Here is an 8783-nt window from a genome sequence, read left to right as displayed (position 1 = left end):
ACAAGGACTGTACACATAGAAATCGCCTCGAGGTAGTCCATGCCACGTCGTACCACATAAACCGCTGATAAGGCGACTCTGTGGCAACCCTATTGGCCTGTCCTCCTTTCTGTAAAGAAGTCTGCAGCCAATGTATTATATACAGACAATGAGGAGTGTAGATACATACTGTACATCAACTCTGTATCTACAAGTGTATTTTGCAATCTCTTGAAACTGTTACGATTCAAGCTCACTTTTATTATTATGACTCAAACGAATATATTTGTTAAATTTGCTACATTGACGTATTTCTTCATTATCATTTTATGATTTCAATCATTCGTTTTAAAAACATTCACATCCACTTTTCGCAGTAGAACTGTATTTATGATTATATTTGTATTAATGAAATTTCAGATGAATTGTTGAGCAAATTACGAACGACGAAATTTCGCACATTTATTTCAATGCGCGTGACAATAACATTGCACACGATTGATTTAATAATAATAAATGCGGTGGCACGCATTTCGGTCCGATAATTAGGCAAACATGTGTAAATTGTTACTTTTAAAACAAATTACAACAAATTATAGAGAAAATAGTCTGAAAATATTCACAATAATAAACATATGTTATTATATTGACTTTAATCTATAAAAAGTTCATGTTTTACATTTTTATCTGTTAATTCATTATAACATATGATTAAATTAATAATACATTTATTAAAGAAAAATTAATTACAGTTTGTCATGAACTAATTTTTTAGTATAATTCATAAATGAAAGAGAAATTAATTTACACATTTATGTAGTATATTTGTGTAAAAGTTATTATGTATTAAATCTCAGGGTAATATTTGTACATAAATTCAGATAGAGACTTTATTTTATTTTGTACTTTTATTATGAATATATATATAAAACTTTATTTTTAATAAATTTAAAGTTTATATTTCTTTATCTTTAATACAATTTATAAAATCTTTTCATTAATGACATGTAATTTTATAATATTTTATTAAAAATAATCTTGAAATGTCGTACGACAAATAAGAATGCTGAAAAATAAATTTACAACGTTTACATTTCAAACACGAAGGTCTCTTACCAAAACAATTTTCGTAAAAAGCCACGTACACGTAAACAGCATGCGAGGAAGCAACTTCCCTCGGATAGCCCATAAAAACTTTATGAAGCACGTCAATTCCATCTACCCACCGTCACCGTGTCGTACCGAAAAAATAGGCGCTTGCCGAAAGTCGATCGTGGGATTTCCTACGGTAAAAGTTTCCTATTCAGACTGCAAGCTGTTAGCGTAGTGAGTGAGGATGGCTCCACGTCTGGATAGCCTCCGTTCGTCCGCTTGAAAAACCAAGAATGTCCTTCGCTATAAGGTCGGCAATGATCCGGCAAACTCGCGGCAGTATTACGAGTTTGGAGAATTTTGATCGTGACCGCACGAGCGAAAGTTTCAATCATGTTTTTCCGCAGCGCAACTTCGTGAGCTCCTCCGATCACATGTGTGTACCTTATCCGGAAAAGCATTCTGCTCGCGCCACTCTTTCAAGTTTCGCTCTTTTACAATTTACATGTAAAATTAAAAACGCATATGGATTATTTGCTACACATATCTTATCTATCTTCTTCGTTATTCGCATAATAATTTCTGAATATTAGCGAATTAATAAAAAAGTAAAGGCGACACACACACACACACTTTCTGAATAATTTTTTGATTGATTCTTTTGTATTTTTTAAATGCATTTTTTATTTTTTGGCGCAGAGGAAGTTTCTCAACGAAAGACGTGAAACGTTTTGTCTCCACTGGCGCGCGAACTTTTCGTTTTTTTTTTGTGCGGCTATATGTATATGCAGGTAAACGCGGCGGCATCAAATATTCACCAACTTGACATCCGTCTGCCAGTTATCCGCATTGCCCGGAGGACAATCGGGACCGATCCTCTCGCTTGATCGCGTTGTACGACCTCCCGGGGAATTATTTCTCTGTCTTCTTACAGTCTCGGCTGTAATCCTGTGTGGTCGACGTGAAACGTTGTGAAACAATAAAGTATTCGTCGCAGTCTACCGCGGTATTCCCACAGAAACTTATTAGCGTACAATTGTGGTGTCGAGGCGAGAATGTGCGCGCCGGGCATACGTACAATTCATACGACGGATACATCCTCCCGCTGGCAACGAAACATACACCGTTGTGTTATACTGCTGGTGTAGTTGCGCCAGGCGCGTACGATGGTACGTGTTCGGTATCACGACTCTGGGATAACTGCCGGGATACTTATACAAATTGAGACGTGAAAGAGATATTGTCCCTCGACGGCAAGCCCGTTTTTCCATCTTGCCGCCCCCCTTATTCCTCCGTTTCTATTCCTTCCGCAGTTTTCGTCTACCTCGTCTCCTCTCGTACGTTCTGGGAATACGTTATCGTGTGCGCGAATAAACAAAACGGCAGTAATCTCCGCACGCAACCCGACGAACACCCCTCTCTTTATCGTAGAAACGCCCGTTTACCCGTTTCAATATCAGCTCGCTAAACGAGATCTCAAAGGAGGCACCGGTCTAGGAGGTACCCACGAATTTCCCCGAGCGCTCTGCGAGATTCCATTACAAGATGGTACGCGGCGGGGGCTGCGTTTACGCTCCACTGGCACGCAGATGCGTCAATCAGACCAGCAGGGAATTCGGCTGGTTGGTATTGAGTCGCGATAATCGAAAATGTTCGTGTACCCTTCGGCCAAAACGATTGTCAATCAGATTGATCGATAGATAAGGACCATTCGCATCCGCGACTTCTCCACGAATCTTCTGAAATTCGATTTTATGCGCGGGGTGCAGCTTCACTGGACGTGGTCATCACGTTAAAACTGCCCGGCGTTGACAATTAGTTTATGAATGTCGGTGACAGATAAAAACGCGGGTGATTGATCGAGATAGATTACGGATATCGCTTCGAGTATTAAGCAATGCATGGATATTTCGGTGCTAATTTTCCGCGTGGTCCGATTTTTTTCAATATATTAGAATTAGATGTTATGAAGCTTGAAATTATCGTATTTAATTATATAGTGTATTTCTCATTAATATAAATATTGAAATTAATGTTCTTAATCAATTTTTTAATTATGATTGAAAGTATATTATAAATTATCTTAGGCTACTATATATTTTATTTGTTGGTTAATAAATCCTTGTAATATTATATCGAAGAATTATATATAGATTATTATTGGGTGGCATTTTTCCAATGTTATGAGAATTATTTGATGCATCGCTAACAGTATTGCAAACGGAAGAAATTTCACGTTTTACGAAACCGCTGAATGTATTCTCCTGTTTCGTATCAGGCAAAACCGGAATAATCGAGGATGACGATGGTATAGCTCAACGTGATAACGGAGGATACGTCAGAATGACCATCCATTGCATTAGTTGCCATTGATAAACTAGCTCTGCACGTGACATTATATGAGTTGGCATCACGGCGAAATCCATTGTTTAGACCGTATGATAAAGTTCTGCAATTCTCGCCGACAGTTATAATGGTGATTGCTTCGAACGACAAGCGTTAGAGACAAAACCTACAAGAATAACACGATGTAGTATGTGAAATCTCGGAGTAGTTTTGTGTCGCTGGAAGAAAATGCACTTGTCAAAAAATACGTTTGTACACTTTAAAGGATCTTTCCATCCAAATTATAATCGCTCGAATAGCAAAAATAAATAATAATAAAAACTAAAAACTAAAAAACTTTATCGATACATGTGTTACATAAAAAGACCGTTTTATGAATAGAAAAAACATATTTACAACTAAATATTGCTTATTTTGAACTGTAAAGACGAGATCTTTTGCACATCTTATTAAAAGATAAATATTTTATTTTATATAGAGAGACGCAAAATTGAATTCACGCAAAATTAAAAAAGAAAGAATTTTTCCTTTTTTTTATAACAATTGGTTTTTAGTTCCATTAAATTAAAGCTAAAAGATAATTCAAGTTAAAATAATTTTACCAGGGCCATTAATTTTTATAATTTTGTGTTTCTAATTATTTTTAATTATTTTAATTCTTAATTAATTTTTTAAATTTTTAATTAATTTTTATATTAGATTATATATATACATAAACAAATAAATCAAAAAGCTAATTACAAAAATATGTTTTTACGTAAATATGTTTGCGTACATATTGATCACTTTAATTAAATCAATACATGAGATTTTATATTAAATAGAAGAAAAGAGAGAAAAAAAAACGAGAAAAGGAAGGTATATATTTTTCGAGATGTAGATCATTGATACATTTACTCGTTAATCTGAATCGTGTTTAGCTTTTCATTTTGCTGTGTATTGAAATAAATCTGCATCATTATCTGTTCCTTAAGCCGAGAGATACAAAATCCATCCGTTATCTGAACTTCGTTAATAAACGATTCTATTTGAACGTGCATTGGAACGCGTTTAGTGAATCCTTTCCACGTCTTCCTATTTCAGCCAGTGGTCGTCGAGCGATCGTTATCCCCGAACCTGCCTGCCGCGTTTCTCGCGTAATTAGCGGGACCACGTGCGAGCAAAACTTGGCCCATAAATTTCGGGAAATGGAAATGGCGTCACGTCCGATCTCTCTCGCGATCTTTCCATCTTTCTCTTTGCGTTCTATCCCCGCCTGCCCGACGTATTAAACGTTATTCTCCTCTCTAGAATGTCTCTTTCTGCGGCTACGGTGAAATCAGAAGATGCTACCCACGCTGATCACGTACCGCGCGCTGAGGCCAATCTGTTCTCCCCTGCCGTCACGTTTGACAGTTTATGTCACTCGCGTTGCGCCCTGTCTATAGGCGATCTACCTTTTCAACTTGGGGTAAGATGTCAATCATGTTTCAACTCATAGATTTTGTCGCTGGAACTCGAGTTTTTGGCACTTTATAATTGTATCTGGTACATCATGGCGTTTTGATGAATTATAATGTTCCCAACGAAAAACGAGTCTATTACTGCTATCTGGGTTACGAAATTATAGCTGTATTGTTCATATATATATTGAAAAATATTAATTGACATTTCGATATAGCAACGTTAATAAAAATATTTGACGTAGCAGAATGGTCAGTGAGAACATTACAGTCATCGTTAGGTATTAATCATTGAACGCTTTATAAATATGACTGAGATAAATACTAGCCTTTTCTGAGTTTCTCTCATCAAATTCACATTCGTGAATATGTCGAAATATTTGCGTTACCAGTTCGACGAGCAGAGAGATACTATCCCGCTCTCCCGTGCGAGCGGACAAAAGTGGCGTGCGATCAGATCGGTCTGTTTCAGGTTTAGAGGTCGGCTTCAAAAATGACTCGCGTGCCTGTTAGAGGGTTTTCAAGCGGACGACAAACACGTGGCTACACGCGACACTCGGCCACGCCGTGATTTCAAACCGTTAACAGCCGGCCGTCGAATAGCGCCGATGCAAACGCCAACAGATTAATGCTAATTTACTCGATATTTACGCTTCTCCTCGACACTGTGGCGGGGCAACATATTTCCATTGTTTTACTACGGCGTGTCAATATTGAATAGCGCGCAGCGATAGACGATCGGGATATTTACTATAGCGTTACCTACGCGTAAGCCTCACAACGCGAGCATGCCATATGAAACTGATAGATTGTTCGATTATTAAACATAAAATTTGAAGCTTTAGACTAAAGCAAATATAAAAAAGTGCCTCTCTTCGTTCTGAAATATATCAGCAAATAGAATGACTTTATGTTTATTGACAAACATCTTTTTGTATTTTTAACTGCGCTCCTCCTGCCTTGAAGGCTACATTCAATTGCATTTTATTATTTAAATAAATTTATCTGTCAATATGTGTACAGATACAATGTTATTAAATCATTTTATTGATGTTTATTAAGCGAATTTAAATTGTGATATATGAATCGAAGTAGTATAACATGATTTTCCAGAAATCCTTAAATTTTTCGACCCTGAGGAAATCAAGCGCCACCAGAGATACAGCAAAATATTATAACGAAGGTGTGTCAACATAGTCAATTTTTGGTGAATAATTCAAAAAAAGATAGAGAGGAGAGAGAGAGAGAGAGAGAGAGAGAGAGAGAGAGAGAGAGAATGAGTGAGAACAAGGAAGATAAAGTCAGAAAGGTAGAGAAAACAAAATACGATGTTAAATTCACGTACGAAAAATGAAATGGAATATAGTATAAAAATCTCTAGAGAATGGAGCTGATTCGTATATTTTATATAAACTGAAAATCTTTTCTAAATATGTGTGTAACATTAAACAATTGCGATATGGAGAATAAGGAATTATACACATATACAACTTTTATAAATAACATTAAATAAAGGAATAAATAATTAATAATAAAATTAATTAGATATCATTAAAATATTTATTTAAAAATAGAAGATGCATTCTATATATCTTTTTATTAAGATATAATTTTAATTTGTATACTAAGATCTATAGGGAAATTGCGATCTCGGCGTCATTTATTAAATGATTACATAATTACGTAACATAAACATTTGTTCTAATAATAATCAAGATAATGTATGCAATGTTTGGATCCTCTGCATACCATTACCTAAAATTGCATGAAGAGTTATGTGTTCTTAATTATACAGGTTTACATACCTTTATTATTTTTAATATAAGCTTTAACAATTTATTTCGATGAAGTTATTATTGTTCATCTTTAATATGAAATATTTTTTAATTATCTACTTGATAATATAATAAATGCATGGTGATTTTACATTATATAATGAAACGAGTTTCACGTATATCTAAAATATATAAAAAAACCTTTAATAGCTTTTTTTACGAACTGCATACATTTTAATATTTTTTTTATTTTTTACAGGTACGGTATAGAAGCAATTTTGTAGATTAATATTTATCGTAAACTTATTGTGTATAGCTATGTGATACATATATTTTAAAGCATAGATTTTTGAAAATACATGCATACATTTTGTGACATTTGAGCAATTTTATATCGTTTATCTTATTCGATTTGTCTTAAACTTTTTTTATTCCATACTTGATATGAGCGATGAATGATACAAATTATCCGTTTATTAAATCGTAATGTACAAACAAGTATCATTGTCTGTAATCAGATGATGAAAAATTTCTTATTTCACGAAATTGGGACGTAAAGAATGGAGATAGGATCCATCGTTTGTTTTCTCAAGAATTTAAGCAATCTGGAGCATTCGGAATCGCTGACCTATGTTCGTACAATTCCGTTCTACTTAGTTCAGAGCAGTCGGCCGTACAATTGTCAATAGAAGTTTGAAAGCACACAAATTGATGACGATTGGATGTAATATAAAAAGAGAATTTAATTAAATTAGATGAGATCTGTAAATGAAATTTTATTTATCCATAGTATATTATAATTTTTTTAATTTCGCTAATCTTGGAGTGCACCTTTTATTACCGTATTATTATTACTTTAAATTTTAGTATATTTTATTATACAATGTTGTATTTATATTATATTAAATGACGATTTTTCTATTTTTAATAAATAATTTTTGAAAAAGATATTTTGAACTCCATACATCAAATTACATATGGGAAAGGGAAGTTGCAATTTTTATATCACTCAACGTATCGTTCTATTTTCTTTCTATTTATGTACAGTTGCCTACAGTTTTCAACTGTGAATTAATGATTCACTTTTTCATAAACAGGAGATTTCCTCCCGTATGGTAGTGCGTGCATCCTTCGCAGCCATTAATTCAAGGTTGATAATCTCTTACATCATTTCTCAAGCCGTCTCGCTACGAAATGCCATGGTGAATACTTGCGTATATCGTGAGTGTACATATCTTTGTCGCGTGTCTCTGGAGATTTTTCCAGCTGGGGATGAAATGCGGCTCGCAATTAGATCTACCTAGCGCGGCATATTTGCGGTACTGCGCGCAAGATACTTTCCACCCACGCAATTTACATCTCTTCCCAGCTTCCCCTTTTCCTCTGAGAGTACTTTCGTAGGAATTATTATTCGTATTCATGCGTTACTTTGTCGTGTTTAGGTTTATTGACACAAAATATTGGTAAGACGTGATTCATTCAGTAGATTTGACAAAATCTGTACTTACATAATTTTGTTTCGGCAATTTTATCTTGCCACGTTAATGCTGCGCATGAAACTCACCGATACATATGACGCCGTGTTAGCATCAACTGCTACTGTCTGCCAACCCAATTATTCCGTAATCAGTCAACCAATGGGGCACAGGCTGTCTGCTTCGTACTGTACGTTTATTACAGATCATAAACATAATTTAATTACATCGGTAATCTTATTCAATGCTTGATCGATTAAGATTACTAGTCTTTGATGCAAACATTAATATATTTTTTGCAATAATATAACAAGACATTTTTATTAACCATTATTCGTGAAGTTTTTACTTGTATATGAAATATCCCAAAATAAAAAAAAAAATTTACAATACGCAATCGACATTTGAAACTTTTTGAAATAATTGCTAATGTAAAACTAAATGTAGCTTATGTATTAATATTGAATAGTTTATTATGAAAACTTTAAAGCTGCAAGTCATATTGAGAGTTCTATATGATAAAGTCATTAAAAAAAAATTATTATTATTTTTAGAACACGCTGTGTAAAAGTTACAATATAAATATTTTTGATGTAAATTTATTATGTACTACAATATTTTTATAAAGTTAATACAGCAAATTTTTAAGAATTTTATGTGAGAGGCAACTACTT

At 34.2% G+C, this 8783-nt stretch overlaps 1 long non-coding RNA gene across 1 annotated transcript; it reads left to right on the top strand.

The window, feature by feature from the left end:
• Window positions 1–992: 992 nt before the first annotated feature.
• LOC114254445 lies at window positions 993–8480 on the top strand. Its single transcript, XR_003625814.2, has 2 exons — window positions 993–3665; window positions 4708–8480. It is a non-coding gene; the product is annotated as an uncharacterized LOC114254445 (long non-coding RNA).
• The last annotated feature ends 303 nt before the right edge of the window (window positions 8481–8783 follow it).

This window comes from Monomorium pharaonis, chromosome 6 (genome assembly GCF_013373865.1).
Source record: "Monomorium pharaonis isolate MP-MQ-018 chromosome 6, ASM1337386v2, whole genome shotgun sequence".
NCBI lineage: Eukaryota > Metazoa > Arthropoda > Insecta > Hymenoptera > Formicidae > Monomorium > Monomorium pharaonis.
This window is presented reverse-complemented; position numbering and strand designations above follow the sequence as displayed.